The sequence below is a fragment of the Manis javanica genome, chromosome 7 (assembly GCF_040802235.1).
Source record: "Manis javanica isolate MJ-LG chromosome 7, MJ_LKY, whole genome shotgun sequence".
NCBI lineage: Eukaryota > Metazoa > Chordata > Mammalia > Pholidota > Manidae > Manis > Manis javanica.
In genome coordinates, this window is record NC_133162.1 from 44,238,957 (window position 1) to 44,259,049 (window position 20,093).

General features: G+C 49.8%; 1 protein-coding gene across 1 annotated transcript in view; it reads right to left on the reverse strand.

The window, feature by feature from the left end:
* LOC140850399 (cadherin-23-like) overlaps positions 1–20,093 on the reverse strand; it is a 298,275-nt gene that overhangs the window by 85,702 nt on the left and 192,480 nt on the right. The window lies entirely within an intron of this gene.

The window sequence follows — 20,093 nt, forward strand, 5'->3', positions numbered from 1 at the left end:
AAGGAAAGTTTCATGGAGGAGGTGGCACTAATTCCCTACGCCACTGTCTAGCTGTGTGACCTTGGGCAACTCACCTAACCCCTCTGTGCCTTGGTCTCATCTGTAAAATGGGGATAATCCATAAGGTTATGATAATTAAATGAGTATGAAAAAATATATATATACAGGCTTGGAACAGTTCCTGGCACAAAATTAGTACTCAGCAAGTGTTTGAGCTGAGCCCTGGAGTATGGGCAGGACTGGGGAAGAATAGACAGATACTGATTCCATAGGGGAGAACTAATACCCAGACCTTCAATGCACATGGGTGGAAGTAGGATTGCCTGTGGAAGCTACCCTATCTCCCTGCTCTTCTCCTGTTCCAGAATTAAAGGATCTGCGTACAGTAGGGGCTCATACCATCTCTTGGATTAACTAAGGAAAAAGCGGAGGGAAGACAATTCCCTCCTCTAACTTGAGACTTTGGGACAGAGGCTGTTCTCGGTCAACCCATGCTGGTCAGCAAGGCAGCCCACTGTTACCCTTGGTGGCTAGAAGTCTGCTCCACGCTGCCCTCCCAGCCTGCTGCAGGGGTTGGCCGAGGCAGGGGAGAGGCTGCTGATGACTTGTGGACCAGTTCAGGTCTCATGTCACCTTCAGACTGTAGGCTCTGGGGACTGACATGGAGCCAGGCCTGGGAGCAAACGTCACTGCAGCTTCTCCCTTGCCTGAAGCTTCCTCCCATGCCTGTAGAGAGGGCCAGCCCCTTCCTGCCAGGTGAGCAGTAGAGAGCAAAGGGCTGTGACAGGCATATGCATGCATAAATGCAAGGGAGTTTCTTTAGCAAGGAGTTCCGCTGCTGGGGAAACAAGAGGATGCATGCTTTCATCTGCTGGTTAGCTACACAGTTACTGAGCTCCTACAATGTACCAGGGACACATTCTAGTGCAGGATGCAGCCCTCAATCAGGTATTCACATTACAGAATGATCAGTGCTGAGGTGGGGGGAAGCATGGATTCTGCAGGGCCCTTTGGGGGCTGGGCCCTCTGAGCCCCTAAATGCTGAGCATAAGGGCTGTCCACCCTCTCTTCCCACCACACACACAGGTATGGGCCCCACCTCCCCAGCCTCCACCACTGTCCCATCATTCTGGATTTTCATATAAATATATTCTTCCTGGTAAAGGAACCTACCAAATGTTTAACTAAATGTGATTCAATTTTTATCTTTGCAAGATTTTCTTATAAATCATTCACGAGTCCAAAGCCCCTTGTTGAACAATGTGCTCTGGTTTTCCATTTGGATGATAGGGTTAGCAGCCCTGCGCACCCAACTGGGGCTCTCCACTCAGCACTTTTGTCCCACTCATGGCCACCCTGCCCAGCCCCAGCATGGGGTCTGTGTCCCACACATGGAACACCCCCTCCCCTGACCTAAGCCCCTCCCAGAAACCTGCAGATACCCTCCAGCGAGAGCACATTCAAACCTGCCCTGCACCAAACACACACACACACACACACACACACACACACACACTTCTTTTTCACACCTCTATCTGTGTCGTTTACCTTCTAGTCTCTTGCCAAGTACAAATCACTAACTCACAGGACCAGCAGCCAGAAAGGGGTATGCAGGGGAGCTAATAGGCCACCTGGGTGAGCTGGTGACGCTGATGGTCCTCCTGTCACCACGGCGACAACAGCACTCACTGGGATGCTGGTGGGCAGGGGCAGGAGGTGAGCCCTGTGCCCCAGGCCGGGAGGGCCAAGGGCAGGTCTCTTGCAGACTGACTGACTGATTAGAGCATTCATTCGAGTTCATATTGAGTACCTACTGTGTGCAAGGAGCTGGGGAATCAGAAGAGAAAAGCAGGCATGGTTTCTGCCTTCAGTCTCACAGTAAAGACTGACCTCAATGATATAATCACACTATTGAACATGTAAGTGCTGGCTGAGCTGAGGCACCCAAAGAAAGCAACGTGGAGTAAAGGGGTGGTTGAGATTATGCCCTCTAGAGGCAGACGGCATGGGTTCAGAACATGGCCCTGCTACTTGCTAGCTGGGTGACCTTGTTCAGGTTACTTAACATATCTGGGCCTCGGTTTCCTAGTCTGTTAATCAGGGGTAACAACAGTACAAACCCTAGAGTGTTGCTGTGAGGGTTACATGAGTTACTACAGTGCCTGGCACATGGGGCAGCTCTCAACAGATGTTGGCCGCCTGTACTCCACCAGATGATTCCATCACGGACCACCTACTCCACCCCACCTCCACCCAAGGGGCCTGGGCCTCCAGCTCTTTGCCCAGCAGGAGCACTGAGCCAAGCCCATCCACTTGGCTGGAGGGTCTCTCAACCAAAGGCCCATGTATACAAATTGGCAGCCCTGAGGCCAAGGTCAAGAACAAAACCTTCAGTCCTGCAGGGCACCACACCCATGGCTCTGGGCTTGCTCTCTGCATCACTCATCCCTTGGGGTGGGTCACCATTTCCCTGCTTCCCTCCCTTACTCCTTCTCTTCCACCATCCTCCCTTCCCTGGTGGGCTGGGGGCTTGGCAGCCACACACACAAGTTTCACTGCTATCGTGGAAGCTGATACCACTGTGTCAGCCCTCTGGTCCCACAATATTTATCCCAGTCCCATGGGGCCTGGGGAGGCTCACCAGGGACGCCTTTCATCTGTTCAGCCCCCATTGCTGAGCAGAAGGGCAGCTGCTTCCCCTTGGTCGACAGGTGCTATCCTAGGTGTGTGGATGTACCTGGCAAGGGAGGGGTTCTGGGGTGGAGAGGGGGAACTGGTAACTTAAGGTGTCACAGAAAAGAAGAAGCACGTCACTACTGGCCCTGAGGGTTCTCTTGGGGGCAGCCACCTCCTCTAGGAGCTCCAGGCATCAAGACGTCTTTAGATTGCAAGAGAGAGGTCAAGAGGATGTGAATCAAGCCTGCAAAAGCATGAAACCCTGCCAAGGAGGAGTTACAGCCTTCTTTCCCCTATTTACTAAAAAGTAGTAGCTACTTCTCCTTGAGTACTTCCATGTGCCAGGCACTGAGTGAAGCTGTTTGCACAATTATATTACTGAGTCTTCATAATAACTTTGTATGAAGATTCTTTGTGTTATGTGTGAGGAAACAGATTCAGAGACATTAAATAACAGGTCCAAGGTCACACGGGGTAAGTGGCTAGCTTGAACTTAGAATTACATCTCTCTTTCCCTGTAGGCATTTGCCCTATGCACGTGTGCACCCACTCTGCTTCTGGCTCTGTGCTAAGGGTCAAGGAAACATGGTGAGACAAATAAAAGATCCTCCTCCTCCACAGAACAAGGTGGCACTGAAGTTGCTTTTTTCTCAAGAGGGAGTCCTAGGTAAAAAACATACATTCTGGGAAGCTCTAGAGCAATTCCTCCATGAGAGAATTTTACAGAGCAGCAGGACGTCCACGTGCTGATGCCCTCCAGCTGCTGCAGAGGATGGCCTGCCATGCACATTTGAGTGGGCAGCACAAAGGTGTGGGCAAGGCTGCCGTTAGAGCAGATCTATGGCTCCAGTGAGGATGTGCAGGGACATGTAGATAGGCAGACAGTAGTCAGAGAGGCAGGTAGGATCCTGGTATAACGCTAGATGCCGGGAGGCAGGAGAGGAGGCAATTCTGAGAAAGAGATGGATGGTCAGCAGAGTCAAACAGTGCAGAGAGAGGCTCAGGAGAAGGCAGAGCCGGCAAAGGCCACCGGTTGAAACTTCAGATGCCCCCAGAGGTCAGATTGTGAGATACTGAGGGTGGCTCAGGCACAGAAGTGGGGAGAGAGAGAACAGGGGCTTCTGCCGAGTTTGGTGCAAGAATCAAGGAGAAAGGTGAATGGCAGCTAGAGGGCACAACAGAGTAAAGCAAAGGGCTTCTGTTTTATTGATGGTCAAAGGCAAAGGGGAGAAAGAGGGAGAAGGGACTGGATGGGAGGATGAGGTGGCTGGGCAGGGCGATGGGGAGCCTCAGGAGCGGGAGGGGCATCTCTCTCTTAGGGCCCTGGGGGGTGGGGTTCACTGCGCTATCACCTTGTTCCTTAGAGGCCAGCAGGCTTTCTGTCCCTAGGCACCCCTCCTCCTGGCCCCTGCCAAATCTCATCACTCCCACGTCTTGTCCGTTGTTATCTCATCCTGACCCATGGCATGCCCAGGTCTGGGCGAAAAGCAGTTTAGTGAATGGCTGATGGTGCATGCGGTAACACAGGCTGATGACTTTCAATTGCTTTGTCTGCTCCACTGGGCTAACAGCAACGCTCTCACTGCCCTCTGGCAGAAAGGAAAACCAACAACTCCCACCTCGGTCTTTCCTGTCCTTAAGACCCACCTCCACCGTCGCTGGCCTCAGGAAGGCAATCCTGGTGGCTGTACCGTCTCTCACTTCCCTGAGCCCAAGCGCTGGACTGGCACCCTCAGGACTGCCCTGTGCTGTGGGGCTTCCCTGGTTCTCATGCCCAGAGACCCAGCACGGCCTTGAGGATAAGGGCTGGGGCTCCTGCTTTTGCTCCCCATGGGCCCTAGAACAATGCTCATTACGTATTTGTTGGACGGCCTGAAGATTTACTCTTCATTCTGCAGTGACCAGAAAGGGTGAGTGGGCACACACCAGGATGAGGCATACTGCTGGGGCCACAGGACAGGAAAAGAAGAAAAAAAAAAAAAGCTATGCCAGTGAGGTGCTCATGGTCTGGCTGGATTCTGGGCCCAAGACTCTGTCCATGTAAATGCCAGTCCCTGAATGGAGGCAGGGGTATGGATGAGATGACATCCTGATTCCTCACTTGGCCTCTGACTTGGTCACCCGGCCCTCCCCACGCCCAGGATCGTCTCTCCTCCAGGGAAGTGAGCAGAGCTGGGATTTGCACTCCCTCTCTTTTTTCAGTCCTGGTCTCTGCCTAGAGTCTATTACACCAACACCCAAATGAAGACTGCGCATTCTGCACAAACTCGCAGGATGGAAGAAGACCTAGGTGCCAACAGCAGATCTGTCACTCACCAGCTGTGAGACTTCCTGCAAACCGCTAACTCCTTTGAGCCAAATTCCTCATCTGTGAAGTGTGAATAACAGCTCCACCCCCACTGGGCTGTGTGAGGATCAGGTGTGATCATGTCCTTAAAGCAGCTCTGTGGTGCCCAGCACATAGTAGGGGCACGTTTTGGTTCCTGTTCCTTCTTTCCCTGCTATACCTGCTTTCTGAATAGAGGAATCAAACTAGGTTATTCCCCAGTGTGGCCCATCTCATCAGAATGAGTTGGGAGGGGTTCTCCCCACAGTGGCCAACATGTATTGTGTCTGGCACTTTCGTGAGGGGCTCCCCCCACAGTTGTGCCTGTCACTGTGCATATTTCAATTTTCACAAAACCCCTGTGAGATAGGTATGATTATTCTCATTTTACAGATGAGGAAAGTAAGGTACAGAGAGGTTAAAAATACCTGGCACTTGGTCGTCCCTGTAGTGAGGGGTGGAACAAGGGGTTAAACTCAGCTCTCACCAAGCTTAGGAGTTCCTGTCTTACCTAGAGGTCTTGGATTTTTCTTTCTCCCCTGCTAGGGGCAGCCCAATAAACAGCTATGTGTGTATAGCTGCCTGGGCCAGTGGGGCAGGCTGGCCTGCAGGCCCATCACTGTCCAGTGGATCCACATAATTCTGAGTGGTGTAGAATTATATCACTGTATAATGAAAATTGGGAGTCAGTCTGAGATATGGGCTTTGGGCAAGATATCTTATGAATTAACAATTGTTGCTTAGCTGCCTGCTGACAAAAGGGGCCAGCGTCCTGGGTGGCACCTGGGCTGGGCTGCATTCGACAGCTCTGTGATCAACATATGGCAACCAGCGGTGTGGGTTACCTGGGCTTTCAAGCAGGGGGAGAGACATAGGCTGAGAGCTTGTTGCTGCTCCTAAGGACCCTAGAGGAGGGGCGGGGTTAGGTCTACCCTCCTCCAAAGCTTCCTGTGAAGCCAGCTGGGGCCTTCTCCTGCAGATCTCTGCTGGGGGCCTCAGCTGCATTCAGTGTGACCTCCAAGAGGAGCCCTCCCTAGCCACGCCATTGGCCCCTTCTCACCCCCACCACTCCACTTCATTAGTCTGTTTTATGTCCTTCAAAGCACTTCTACTTTCTGAGCCTCTCTTTCATCCATTCATGTGTTTGCTTATGTTTGTCTCCCCACCACTGGAACATAAGCCCCAGAAGGGCTGGGAATGGCTTCTCTAGGAACTAAGCCAAGTGATACATAGTAGTTGCTCAACAAATATCTTTTTAATGAATAAATGAACAGAGGCAGAGATGTCTGCAGGCCATTTTGAGGCTAGTGTAAAAAGCTGTAGGGCAGAATAGTTTTAGGGTGACTTAGAATTTCACACATCACAGAGGCCATAACTGTCCTTGGGCTATAAGGAGGGACCAGCCAATCAGCAATTCCAACTGGGGCTATTATGTCCTCCTGGTACATCCATAGCTATATGTTTGTTGGCACTGAGCTTGTCTCAGTTAATTACTGGTAGTTACGACTGTCCAGTCAGGAAAGACAACCTTCTAGTCCCTCCAGTAGGTGCAAATTGCAGTCTGCTTGTCTTGCAGGCATTTCACAGAGGATGGTTTTCATCAGGCTCACCTGAACCAACAAATGATTACCTCTCCTAATAACACCACAAACTGGACTCTGATTAATTTGTTAATAACTGGCTCCAATTTATGAAACATTAACCTGAGTTGCCAAGGCTAGTAAAACCTTTTATGTTAGGGTTGTGGAGGGTCAAGCCATGCTGCTCTCACCCGCAGCAACCGTGGCTCCCTGCCAAGACCGGGAGGCGCAGCCAGGCGACGCCTGGTCCTTGGAGGGCCCTTTAATGAGGATCAGCAAGATATCACCAGGGGTATGGTTGGGATCAGAATCTCCCCACTTCTTAAAGCTTTTTTCTGCAACCTTATGTGCCCACATCCACAGTACCATGGTGCTATTTAATAAGGAAAATTGGGAACAACCTAAATGTCCAATAACAGGGATTAGTTCAGTAGGTTATGATACAAACTTCAGTCAGCCACTAAAAATAGTGTTGCAGAAGAGAAGTTCATGACTTGAAAAGACATATGTTTAAGGTTTTTTTTTTAAAGGAGTCACAAAATAGCATAGATCTGTGAGATGTTTTTTGTTGCTGTTGTTTTTAAAAAAATACATGCATGGCAACAGGAATGGAATGTTACCAACATGTTAACAAAGAGTGGTGATGCCAGAAAAGGCTTTCTTAACCTCAGCACCACTGACATTTGGGCTGGATAGTCCTCTATCCAGTGTGGGGGATGACTGAGCATGTGGGATGTCCAGCAGCATCTCTAGCTCCTAGCCACTGGGGACTGGTAATAGCCTCTCCCCAGCTGTGACAACCAGGAAGTCTTCAGACATTGCCAAATGTCCCCTGGGGGGGATGCGAGCGTGCATGGTAAAACTGCTCCTGATTGAGAACCATGGCTCTACATTCTTTCCAACTTCCCTTTTACTTATTTGTATTACGTTTACTAAAGAAAAAGTTAATACAGGTTCCCTTAAAGAACAATCCCCAAACTTCTAGAATAGAAGGTGATGGTTGCACAGCACTGTGAATATACTCAGTGCCACTGAATCGGATGCTTTAAAATGCTAAGTTTTAGGTCTTGTATATTTTACCACAAGAAGGTCTCTAAGGTCTGCTGATGTGTGTCTATGCGTTCAAAGTTGGTACTAGGTGTGGGCTGATTTGGAAATGGATTAATACGTATTTCTTCCTCTACCTGGGTTACCACCAATACTAATAATACTTTGCTGAACTTAATCTCCTTGAGGACAGGGACCTCCTCTGTCTTGGCCAGGAGGAAGGAAGGAATTGCTCACGGCGGCATCTGCAAGGCCCTGGAGAGGCTGAGCAGCATCGGATGAGATCTCTGGTTCTAAGGGGTTTCCAGTCTGGATGAGGAAGCAGGACCTGTGTTGAAAAGGGGCCAGCCCTGCTGAGGGCAGCTCCCAGAGGTCTGTGCAGGAGGGGCCCCCTCAGCTGGCCTTGAAGGGCAGGGTTTGGGGAAGTACAGAGAGGAGTGTTCCTGGCTGGGGAGTAGCATGAGCAAAGGCACAGGGGGAATGGTCTCCCAGGTGGGGAGCCAGTAGGGGCAGCAGAGTTCATATGAAATGATGTCAGAAGTAGCTGATGCCAGGAGGTGGGAGCCTTGAATGCCAGGTGAGCAGTTTGGACTTTGGTGCTACAGGAAGGCCCTGGAGGTAGGAAGGCCTATTGGTAATGAGGGCATGGGCTGTGGGATGGTAGTGAGAAAAGAAGCAGTAACAAGGGCCATTTATTGTGGGCTCACTGTGTGTCAGGAAAGGTTCTAAGCACCCACATGTGTTAGTTAATTACTCTTCACAACAACTCCATGTGCAAGGCATCACCAGCACCATCATTCCCATTATTATTGTAATTCCCATTTTACAGGTCAGAAAACTGAAGACCAGAGCAGTCAAGCGATTTGCCTGAAGTCACAGTGCTGGTAAGTGGTAGAACCAGGACTGAGACCACCAGGCTGACTGATTCCAAGTCTGTAAGGCTTGGTACACACACCAGGCTGCCCCTGGGAGATGGGGAGGACATGTAGTCTGTGTGAGCTCACTATACTCTCAAAATGCCCTGCAAGGCCAGCACAACTACCCCATTTATCAGATAGAGAAACTGAGGCTCAGTTAGGGAAAGGACACATCCATGGACACATGTGTGGTTACTTAGTGACAGTGCTGGGATTAGAACCTGGGTCTTTCAGGTCTTAAATGTCTCTCATGGCTGCCATGGTCTTTTCCATGTGGGGCTGGTGCTCCCCTGGCCATGGGAGCTGGAGACTGGCCAGGAGATGAGCAAGGTGAGGGGAAGGAAAGCAGAGGGCTGCTTACTTGCCTAGAGCCGGGTGACCTCCAGGCCCTGGGGCAGGTGGGCCCAGAACACCCATCCCCACACTCAAGTGGGGCCCCTCCTAGGGCCAAGGGTGTTGGCTGAGGCTCACTAGGTCCCTCTGCTGTGTTCCCCAGAGGGCGGTCTGTTCTGCCCGCTGCGGCCCGGCCCACATAACTCACCTGAGGCTTGGCACTTAAGAGAGCACCAGTGCTCTGGGAGATTTATGGCTCCGATAAAGCCATCTCAGTCCTTGTAAGAAGCATTTGATATTTGATGATCTGAAAGGCCTTGTCCCGGAGTGGGAGTATGAGGGGGAAGGAGGCCGGGAGACACTTAAGAAAACAAAGAGGACAGTGATCAGATGCCCAAGGAGAAGGAAGCAGGACAGGGGACGCGCTGTCTGTCATCCTGGCAGCCACCACCTGCTCCTCCAGCGACTGCACAGGTCCAGCAGCCAGGGGAAGGGGGCAAGAAAGGCCTGGGGAGGGGGCTTCTTAGGGAGACCACCTACCACACACTGGGCCTCTCTGTCCCAGGTGTAGGTGGGGGCAGGGGCGAAGCCCCCGGGGAGCCACCACCTGATGGGGGAGACTGGCAACTCCCAGGGAAGGACAAAGCACAGGTATAAAGTTGCCGACTGAAGAACTCCTCAAGGTCTGACATGGTTAGGAGACTACATTCATGCTTGTGGGCTTGTGGGCCTCTTTGAACCTCAGTTTCCTCAATGGGGGTGAGAACACCTGCCCTGCTCACATGGCTATTTGGAGTGTCAGTAGGATAAGGGGCCTGAAAATGCTTTACAAACCATAAAGTACTGACGCTCTGTCAGATGATTGTCAAGGATGGTGAACCAGGCGTCTGGGGAGGCTTGGTGCCCCTGGACCTTCCCTTCCAACCCTGTTTCCCAGGGTCTAACCTCTTCCTCTAAATGCCACTTGCTCAGCTCCTTGCCTTGCCATCCTTATGATCACATGGGAGAAACTCAGAGAGCTCTCAGTTTGAATCCTAGCTGTGCTACTTTCAGTCACATGACTTTGGGTGAGTAACTTGACCTTCCTAAGCCTCAGTTGCTTCACCTGCCAAATAGAGATAATAATTCAATTTTCCTCCTGGGTTGATGGGAGGATTCCACAGGATGACAAGCCCGGGGCTGGCACAGAGCAGTGCTCCCTGAATCCGCGTCCTCTCATTGCTCCTGACACTTTCCCTCCTGAGTGCTGGTCCCAACAATCTCACAGCTGCCCCCCCTCTGGCCCCAAGTGCTACAAGTTCTGGAGTGAATGACTTTCAAATCTGGGAAGGAGAGCCCATCACACACACCTTGAGCTGGGTAATTTATGAATCAAATTGTGCTCCGTCAGGGCTCCGTGGCCCAGAAATAGATGTGGTCGGACGAGGTTCAGGGAGCCAGCCTCAGACACAGTTATCTTCATAGAAACTAGCTACCAGCAGGCAGAACCAGCCGGACAACTGACCTTGAGGGGCTCCCTGGGGGCTCTGAAGCCCCCCTTAGCTTGGCCCGTTCTCTGAGTCCTGAAGAGAAGATAGAGATCTGCCTGGGCTCAGGAGGACAGCTGGTGACCCTGGGCAAGTTATTTAACCTCTCTGGGCCTTATGGTCCTCCTCCCTTGTTTAAAAAAAGAGGTTTTTTTTTTTCTTTTGTCTATTACAGTGGTTTTTCAAATGTCTTTGTTTTAACAGCAAATCCTCTTATCTGACAAAATCTTGCACAGAACCCCAGTATATAAAGCAGTCAAAACCAGAGCCAGCTGCATGGCTGAAGCAGATGATAGGGGTAGTGACAGAGTCCAGCTTCCCCCTCACTCTCAGAGGGGGTTCTGAGGGATAGGCTGGGGGCCCGAGGCTTCAGTGAACTTGGAAGTCCCCATGGACTCCTTTGGTTTGAAGATTCCATGGGTGTCTCTTAGTGCTTACAGGGCCTGCCACCATGCCATCCAGGTCACCCTAGGACCAAGAAATGCTGACCAGGAAGGTGAGAACCTGAGGTTTGGAGGATCAGTACATCATCTGGATCTGAACTTTATGAAAGGGACACATGTCATGACCAGCACCACTCCTTGCAAGTTGTGTGACTGTAGGCAAGTTACCTACCCTCTCTGGGCTTTAGTGTCCTTGGCAATAAAAGGGGAGGGATAATACTTATCTCACTGAGCTGATTTGAGGACCAAAGCAGGTATTACATCTATTTATTTTAGCACAGTGTCCAGCACACAGTAAGTGCTCAACAAATATTAGCTGTTATAAATTCTTTCAGAGAAGGAAGAGAACTTGGCCCTCAACACATCCTATGCTGCTTGATCCTCATAACAGCCACATTGGTGAGTAAACGGGGGTGACAGACAAAATAATTTGTCCAAGTCATATGGCTGGTGTTTGAGCTAAGATTTAAACCCACAGCCTTTGATGCCAAAGCCTGTGTTCTTTCTCCTTGGAAACATTGCTTCTGGAAGGCCCCACCAGGAAAACCCCAGATTGTGCCGGGCCCCGTCTCCTGATGTCACTGGGTTTTCTGGCATCTGGTCAGTGACTCAGAGTACAACATCACAGCAGATATTTCTGGTCAGGGAATGGCTGGGGGAAAAGTACTGATTTAGTTCAGTACAGAACTCAACCAACAATGTGGAAAGCATTAAAAAAAATCTTAGGTCCTACTGAAAATAAGCCAGAATCATCAGTGTTTCACAAGAAAACATGGCAAATTCATCTTCTGGGGCAGAAGCCCCCAGTCTGAAAACAGGAGGCTCCCACAGGATATTCTGGGGAACTCTGATGCATGGGATCTAGGAAAGGCCAACTTTAGAAAGTTCTGTAGTCAAATACATTTGGGAAACACTGAATCTTCACAGGTAGTGTCACTGCAGGACTTGTCAGAGCCTTTAGTGGGGCTAATGTGCATTGTAACTTGCAGGCCAAGGCCATTGTGATGCAATGTTTCTCCAATTTATTTGGCCACAGTACCCTCTCTGCAAAGGCTCTCTCAAGTGATGGGGTGGGAAACACACTGAGAAAACTACAGGTCTGAAAGAGGCTCCCCTCCAGGGGGGTCTCTGACCATGCAAGTTGGATGTGTCTGGGGCAGAGAGGGTACATGGAGGGGCCCATCAGGTTCAAGTTTCTCCTTTCCCCATTGGGAGAACTGAGGTTCAGGGATGGGAAATAACTTGGCTGATATCACACAGCAAGTTAGAGGCAGAACTGGCACCAAATGGGTCGACCTCAACTGTGATTCAAGTCTAGGTGCCCATCCTAGCCACAGTCAGATTAGGATCTTAAAAAAATATAAAGGAATTTTTTCACTGTGGAAAATTCCAAACATATATAAATACAGAGACAAGGGCACAGAGAAGCCCCAGGTACCCATCCCCCAGGTTCAAGAGTCAACATTTTGTCAATCCTATTTCTCTTAAACTCACCCCTTCTCTACCAATTTTTTTCTGGAGTTATTAGAGCAAATTCCAGCTCATTTTAAATACCCTATACATCTCTGATAAGGCCTTCTTACATTCAACAAAAAATGGCATTATCACACTAAACAAAAGGAATGATTCCTTATGTCACCTAAGATACCACAGACTGTATTCAAGTTGGGGACCCCATTTTTGAAGCCAACATCAGGTTTAGAGGCTCTAACCCTTTTTAATCCTCAGAGATCAAGCCTCTGAAGTCACTGAAAAAGAAAAAGGTGTCAATAATATCTGTGAAGTTTCATTTCTTAAACAAGAACAAAAAAGAAGAGCAAAAAAGATCAGAAGCAAACATGGCAAAATGCCAACAACCATTGTTAGGTGGGTGGTGAACACATGGGGGTGTGTTACATCAATTTCTTACTTTTCTAAATATTCAATATTTCACATTTGTCAGTGATCCTGACCTTGATTCTCTGATGAAAGCCAGAGGTCCTGGTTAGGGAAGGGAGGGAGTAGGGGAGAGTGTGTGTGTGCGTGTGTGTGTGTGTGTGCTGGGTGTGTGTGTGGGTGTGTGCTGGGTGACCATTTCATGCTGGCAGCCTGGCCTCCAGAATGCCCTCATCTTCTCAGCTTAAGTGTCAGCCCCTGATGTCACATTATGTCCCCAGGCTCTGGCCCAGAGCCCCACACCAAGTGGGTGCTCAGAATACTTGATGAGTGAGCCCAGCCAGACAGGGAGGGGTGTCCTGTGATGCTTCCTGTACCCTTTGCTCACACAGGCAGGAACTTCTGCTGAGCAAGCGAGAAACTAGAGAAAGACGTCCTTGCCTTTTTGGCCAGAGAGGAGGGTTGGCAACCAGAATCTTTGCAAAGCCTTTGTTCATTTCTTTAAAAAGGCCACGGTTAGAGCTCAGGGTCCTTCTGACAGGGCCACCCTTGGGTTGCACGGCCTGGGGTCCTCTCAATTACAAACCCCTATTTTCTTGACAGGAGGGCAGTTTCTCTGGGAAGCTCCCCAGCACAGCTAACAGGATGGGAACCCTTTGGCATCCCCACTCCAAGCTCTGTGTATAGACACTTTTGGAGAGAGGAGGGGAAAAAGGATCCTGCTGGAAACAGATGGCATCTTTTGGGGACATTTTGCAAGCTTGAGATTCTCAGCCCATGGGAAAGAGGAAATAAGTCCTTTGTGCAGGAAGCTCCTGGAACTGTCCCCAGCAGCAAGCTGAGCCTCAGAGTCCAAACACCACCTCAGCTGGGGCCAGAAAGGAGGGCAGTCTTTTATCTCCAGACCCCCAAACCTTCGCCCAGAGAGTGGGCTGCCGGCTCTCCCACACAGCACGAAGCCCCAAGCAGTGCCAGCTGCAGCAGCCCCAGCCTGTAGCTCCCTGGTTGGAAGATGACTTATGGCTTTAATTACTGGGGGCTGGGTGGAAGCCTCAGGAAGGGGCCAGCCCCACCAGGCTCGTCCCATCCACAAGGGGCTGCCAAGTTGGCAAATGCCATTCTGCATATGCCGCCACGCAGCCCCACTTTCTGGGCGGGGACCAGGCCCTCCCTTCACTTCTGGGATGCCCTCAGTCTGTCCCCCTGCTCTTGAGGGTCAGGTGCAGCAGGAATGTGGATGCAGTAGGTTGCATGAGAAAAGCATCTCTGAGGCCGGCCCATGAGAAAGTGCTGTCTTGAGAGCTGTAGGGGAGATGCAGGTGGGATGAGCTGGAGCAGGCAAGGGCAGGCCGGGCCAAAGCAGGGCTCAGAATACTGACCAAGCCCACTTACAGGAGAGGCTGGTCTCCAAAGATGCTGGGGGTGGTGAGGAAGAGTTGTGAGCATCTGGACTGACAAATGGACAGAGCCTGGGAAGGCATGATGGGCACTTCAGATCCCCTCTCCCAGCCCCTCAGTGGGCCTCCAGTTGGTCTTCCTGCTTCTCCTCTTCCCCTCTCTCCACCCTGTTCTCCACCTAGCAGATCTTCCTGTGATCTGTTAAAGACCTGACACAGACCACGTCACTCTATTGTGATGTCTTCCTAGAACAAATGGACTAAAATCCCAACTCCTCATCCTAGCCTGCAAGAACCTAAATGATCAGTCCTTGCCCGGCTATCCGAACTCATTTCCTTTACCCAGTGCTCTGTTCCTCACCACACTCCAGCTTCATTGAACCTCTTTTTCTAATTACCTCCTCCTTAAATATACCCAGCTCCCTCTTGTCTTGGGGCCTTTGCATGTGTGGTTTCCTCTCCCTGCAACTCTTTCCCTCCAGAGCGTCACATGGCTGCCTCCTGCCCATGGTGCTCAGGCCTCTCTCAAATGTCATCATATCGACAAGGCCTTCCCCAACCACCCCAGCTCAGTCATTCTTCATCACGCCCCTTCCGGCCCCAGTTTATTTTCTTGTTTGTCACTCTAAAATGATCTCAGGCATTCATCTGTCTGATTGTATTTTCTGTTTTCCTCACTAAACTGTAAGTTCCACAAGGGCAACAGCTTTATCTATGTGTTCATGGCTATGTCCCCAGAAGCTGGCACATGAGGGGTGCTGGATAAATATTTATGATCAAATTAACTCAAACTCATTGGGTTACAAAGAGGGACATGCTCCCCAAACTGCTCAGCAACCTAGAGGCAGGCAGACCAGAAGCAGCTCCCCTGACCTCCAGGATCATGCCACCCACCATCCTTGCACGCCCACCTCCTCTGTGCATGGTTGCTGAGCCACCAGACACTGCCAACCCCCATCCCCTCCACCATAAAAGCCCCCTTGGCACGCAGGCTCCAAAGACTACCACAGGGCTTTGAGGAGCCCCACCAGCGATAGACACTGACAGCTTCCTGTACTTATGGCAGCTTCAGAGCAGAACAGGTGTGGTCAGCGATGGGAGGCGTAGGGATGGGGGCAGTATAATAATGGGACGGAGTGGGTAAGAGCTAGCCTGGGAAACAGAGGCCTCTCTTGCTGCTCGGGCCTCAGTTTGCTCATCTGTGACTTGGGAGGATTGGTCTGGATGATATCTGGGTCGCTGTGGCCTATGACAGGTGAGCCCCAGGAAACTGCCCTCCAGTGTCGGAAGAAAGCTGGAGATGGGCAAGGGGAAGGTCCATGGTGCCCATCTGTTCCCCTCCCTCCCTGCCTCTAGTACCACCATAGATCCTTGCCCAAGCCTGGGTTATCAATCTCCCTTTACCTGGAGAACTCCCCTAAATGAAATTCCTATTGGCATGGGGCCTGTGATATAACAAGTCACTTGCTTTGCCTGGGAAATGAAAGATGGTAAGGCAGAGTTCCTGGGACAGAGGCGATCTCCATAAATCTGCCAGAGTATGCTGGGGATTACTTTGTGGGATTAATTATCTGTCCTTCAAACAAAGACCTGACCTCAATAGCTGAATGCCCCCAACCTGCAGGGAGGGAGCACTGGGTGGAAGGGAGGCAGGCTCCTGGGGCCAGGAGGCAAGCCACGGGGCAGGCGGCACAAGCAGATGCTATAAGATACCAGTTCAGCACTTCATTCCCGCTGTAAGACTCGACCTAGCTCACTCCTGCCCAGACATCATGTCCACTGAGCTGCCAACACTTCCTGCGACTTGGCCCTTCTTGACTTCAACAACCAGGCCTCCCATCTGTTTCTCATGCCAACCCAGGGCAACCCCACTTCATCTCCTCTCCTAGTTACACCTCCACTGCCCAGACTTGGTGGGGGGCACTCTGGTATGTATGAAAAAGTGGACAGAATAAAGACTGGACCTGGAGTCAGTTCAACATCTACCATTTCACCGATCATATGACCTTGAGTTTCTTGAATTCTCTGAGCTTCAGTTTATCCATTTGTGAAAAGGGAACATAGGCAGGATGTGTATACAATGTAGCATGACCCTACATAGTCACCTAACCTTTCTGAGCATGTTTCCTCATCCATCAAATGGAAACACTGATAGTGTTTTTTATAAGCTTAAGAAGGCAACCTCTGTAGAAGACCTTGCATGACATCTTTGGGTGGGACTCCACTGACACCCTAATCACAGCTGCAAGAGAAGTGGGTCCTGGTGGTTTTGTTTTCTGCTCTCACCCTAGACCAGGCCCTTCTCCCTGCTGAGCCTATACTGTGTGCAAACCACCCACTGCCCCTGAGCGGAGCCAAGTAGAAGGCACCAGTCCTGGAGCCAGGGAAAACCAGTGCTGATCACAGGAGGGCTGCCCAGAGGCAGACTCAATGTCATCCAAGCCCTAGTTAGCTGTTCTGAGCCACAGAGGCCCCAGGAGAGGCAGTCAGTGCAGGCTTTGGGACCCTGGAGAAATGGGGAGGGGGAATGGATTTTACAGAGGAAAGTGGATGTTAGATGGTCATCTCTGGGTGGAGGTGGCTGGGGTATCACAGAAAGGTCCTGGATGTGGCATGCAGGTGGCTCAAGGCCAATTGCTGGCTGTGCCACACATGACCTGGGCAATCCCGGGCAGGCCACACCCAGTTAGCCTCCATGTTCTAGTGGTGAAAATGGGAAGGCCATCCCTCCCTTGCAGCATTATCCTGAGGGTAGGTAACTTAGGTGGAGGCTCTGGCAGCTGCTCAGGCCCACAGGAGCCCCTCAGGAAAAGATGGCTTCTTTCTGGGTTCTGAGGGCAATGTGGTTAGGGCCCAGTAGGCCTTTAGGGTTCAGAAGCTCATGTTCCAGGGGCCTGATGGACATGTGGATTCCAGGGGATTTGGTGATCACCATGGTAGGGAGGGAGAGAATGAGGCAAAGGAGGCAGGTGCTTGTGAATGCCTGAGCCAACCAGGCAGCCAAAGCCCAGAGGTGACAGGGTTCTGGGCATGGGGTGGGAGATGGTGGGTCAGAGAGAAAATGGAAGCTGAGCTGGTTGTGAGCATGAGCCTCCCATGAGAAGTGGAAGTGGGGTGACCGGCCCACTCCTGGCAGTGAATGGATGATGTCAGTTGGGTGATCAAGAAAGGTTTCAGAGATGGCGAGTAGGAAGAAAGGGTTTAAAGGAGGGAAAGAAAGATGGATAAGGGAGGAACAGGCAGACCAACTAGGGAAATAGGGTGATACAGATTCCTCCTTACTTTTCCAGAGTCCTGTTCTTTCAAGAATGTAAAATGAAAAGCAGTCACTTCCCCTGGGTGACGTCAATCAACTTGGGAGCAAGAGTGATTCACTGAGCACTTAAAGTGTATTGTGCTAAGCAGTGCCCCCTTTCTGAAGCAGGTGTTTGCATCTCAGTTTGCAGAAGTGATGTACTGAGGTCACACAGAAAGCTGAACTTGGAGCCAGGATTTGAACCAGAGTCACCTGATCTAAAGTGACTACCTCTACATACTAATGCCTGAGCCATTTCTCTGGGAGCATCTGGTTGGCCATTCTGTCCTGTGGATGGCACATCCAACAACTCCAGGTTGCGTCAAGGTCATACCTCCTAACTCTGGCCACTGTGCCTGGAGGTTGGCCAGAGGCTGAGGTAGGCACTCTGAATTCTGGAGAAGCAAGATGAGAGACAGCAGGGGTTTCCTGGGCACATGTAGGATTTAGGTAAAAGAGTGGACCCAAATCTGCTGGTCCACCTACACCCCTCTGAATTTTACCCACTTCTCTGGACTTCAGATTTGATCCCCAAAATTGGAGCCAAAGCTGCCTGGGTCCAAATCCTGGCTCTGATGTTTATAAGCTGAATGGCCTTGGATAAGTTACTTAACTTCTCTGAGTTCAGTTTCCTCATCTGTAAAATGCAAACAATGGCAGTAACTTCTTCATCCATGGGCTGTGAGGAGTAAATGAGGTAACACATGTGAGTTGCTTAAAGCAGTGCCAGGCACAAGGTGATTACCCAGTAAATGCTGGGACATGTCACATTTGGGTTTCCAAGTTCATCTCCATTCTACTCCCCTTTCTTCTCCTAAAGAAGTCCCAATTCCACTGTTTTTCTAAATAACCCTGTATATGCATATATTACAATTAGATATCTATCATTGCTGATTATTTTTAACTTGTAGACATGAAATTATGCTATTCCATTCTATTTCCTTTATTACTCAACACTATGTTTGAAGATTTATCTGTGTTGCTGTCTGTATATCCATTAAGTTGAAATTATTGACATTCCACCCTTTTGACCTACAAAAATGGTGATTTCATGTGATTTAACCTAACAGTATGTGGCTAACTGATACAGAGTATTCTTTAGGGTAGGGATTGATAAATCTTTTTTGTAAAAAGCCATTCTAAATATTTTGGACTTTGCAGGGTGAAGAGGCAAAACTCAAGACACTATGTTGGTACTTATTTAACAAGAGAGAAAACAACTTTCCATAAATGTTTTGATGAAATTTGAAATGTAACAATAATTCAGCACAACTTTTTAAAATAGTGGTCTGCTAATGAGAAGAATGGAATTTTGGGGTTGGGGGGTAACAGTGCGCTTAAGTGGAGTTCAAAGAGAGTGCTCACTATCATCAAATGAACTGCAAAAGTATTCATCTTTAAAATCCACTCTTAGCTCACAGGCCATATAAAAACAGGCAGCCAGAGGGCTTGGCCCACATGCCCATGTGGGGTGTGCAGACAGGTTGATCGTGGCATTGCCATGTGCATTTGTTGGATTTCTAGTCAGTTTCAGCACCTCTACATACGTCCACTAGTCATTGGAGTTTGCCTACTTTTTTCTATTGAAGTTCCCTACTATTTCATATTGATTTGAAGGAATTCTTTATATATTCTAAATATTAGTCCCTTGTTAACTTTAATTGCTGCAAAAATCTTCTCCCCCACCTGTCATCCATTGTTAACTCTGTCTATATATTCCTACTGAATTGGATGTCCTTTGAAGCCGATCAATTTTTCACCTATGGCACATGCTCTTTGGGTGCTCAGAAGTTTTTTTCAATGACAAGGTCACAAAGATGTACCCCTGCATTTCCTTTTATGAGCTTTATATTTTACCTTTCACACTGAGGTCTTTAATCCATCTGGAGTCCATGTTGGTATATGGTGTATGGTAGAGATCTTGTTTTATTTTTCTCCATATAGTGAACTATTTTTCCCAACACCAGCTATTAAATAAGTCATCTCTCCCCTGTTGATTTGTGGAGCCACCTTTATCATATAGCAAGTTCCCATATTTATATGGGGCAGCTCTGTTCTGCCCCATTGGCCTATTAAATGGATTTGGGGCCTACTGCCTCTGGCCCTGCTGCCCTCTTCTGTGCCAGCTGCCTGGGGGGATACCTTCTAAGGCTGCCAGGTCCCTGTGGCTTGTGGACATTGTTTGTGATGATAAGCTGGTCAATCTGATCCCCTCTAGGAAATCTGGAATTAGAAAGCTAGAATATGGAGATGGTTGACAGCTGGGACAGAAGCCAAATGGATGTTTCAAGGGCAGCCATGATGGAGAGGAGGTAGTATGGCTACCATGGACCATGAGGGGTTCAGTGGGGCAGAAAGATGAGGAGGCGAATGATCAGAGGGGGGCAAAGATGCTGCGATAGGCTGAATCATGGCCATCAATGATGTCCAGGTCCATCCAGGTCCTAGTCCTGGAAAGGTCTGAATATGGCAAAAGGACTTTGCAGATATGCTTCAGTTGAGCATGTAGAGATGGGGAGATTATCTGCAGGGCCCTACATGGAATCACAAGGGTCCTTAAAGAAGTGGCAGAGGGAGAGTTGACTGCAGGAGAGGAGAAGGCAATGTGACCAGGAGAAAGAGACTGGAGTGACGCAGCCACGAGCTGATGCTTGAATGCCAGCAGCCGCCAGCAGCTG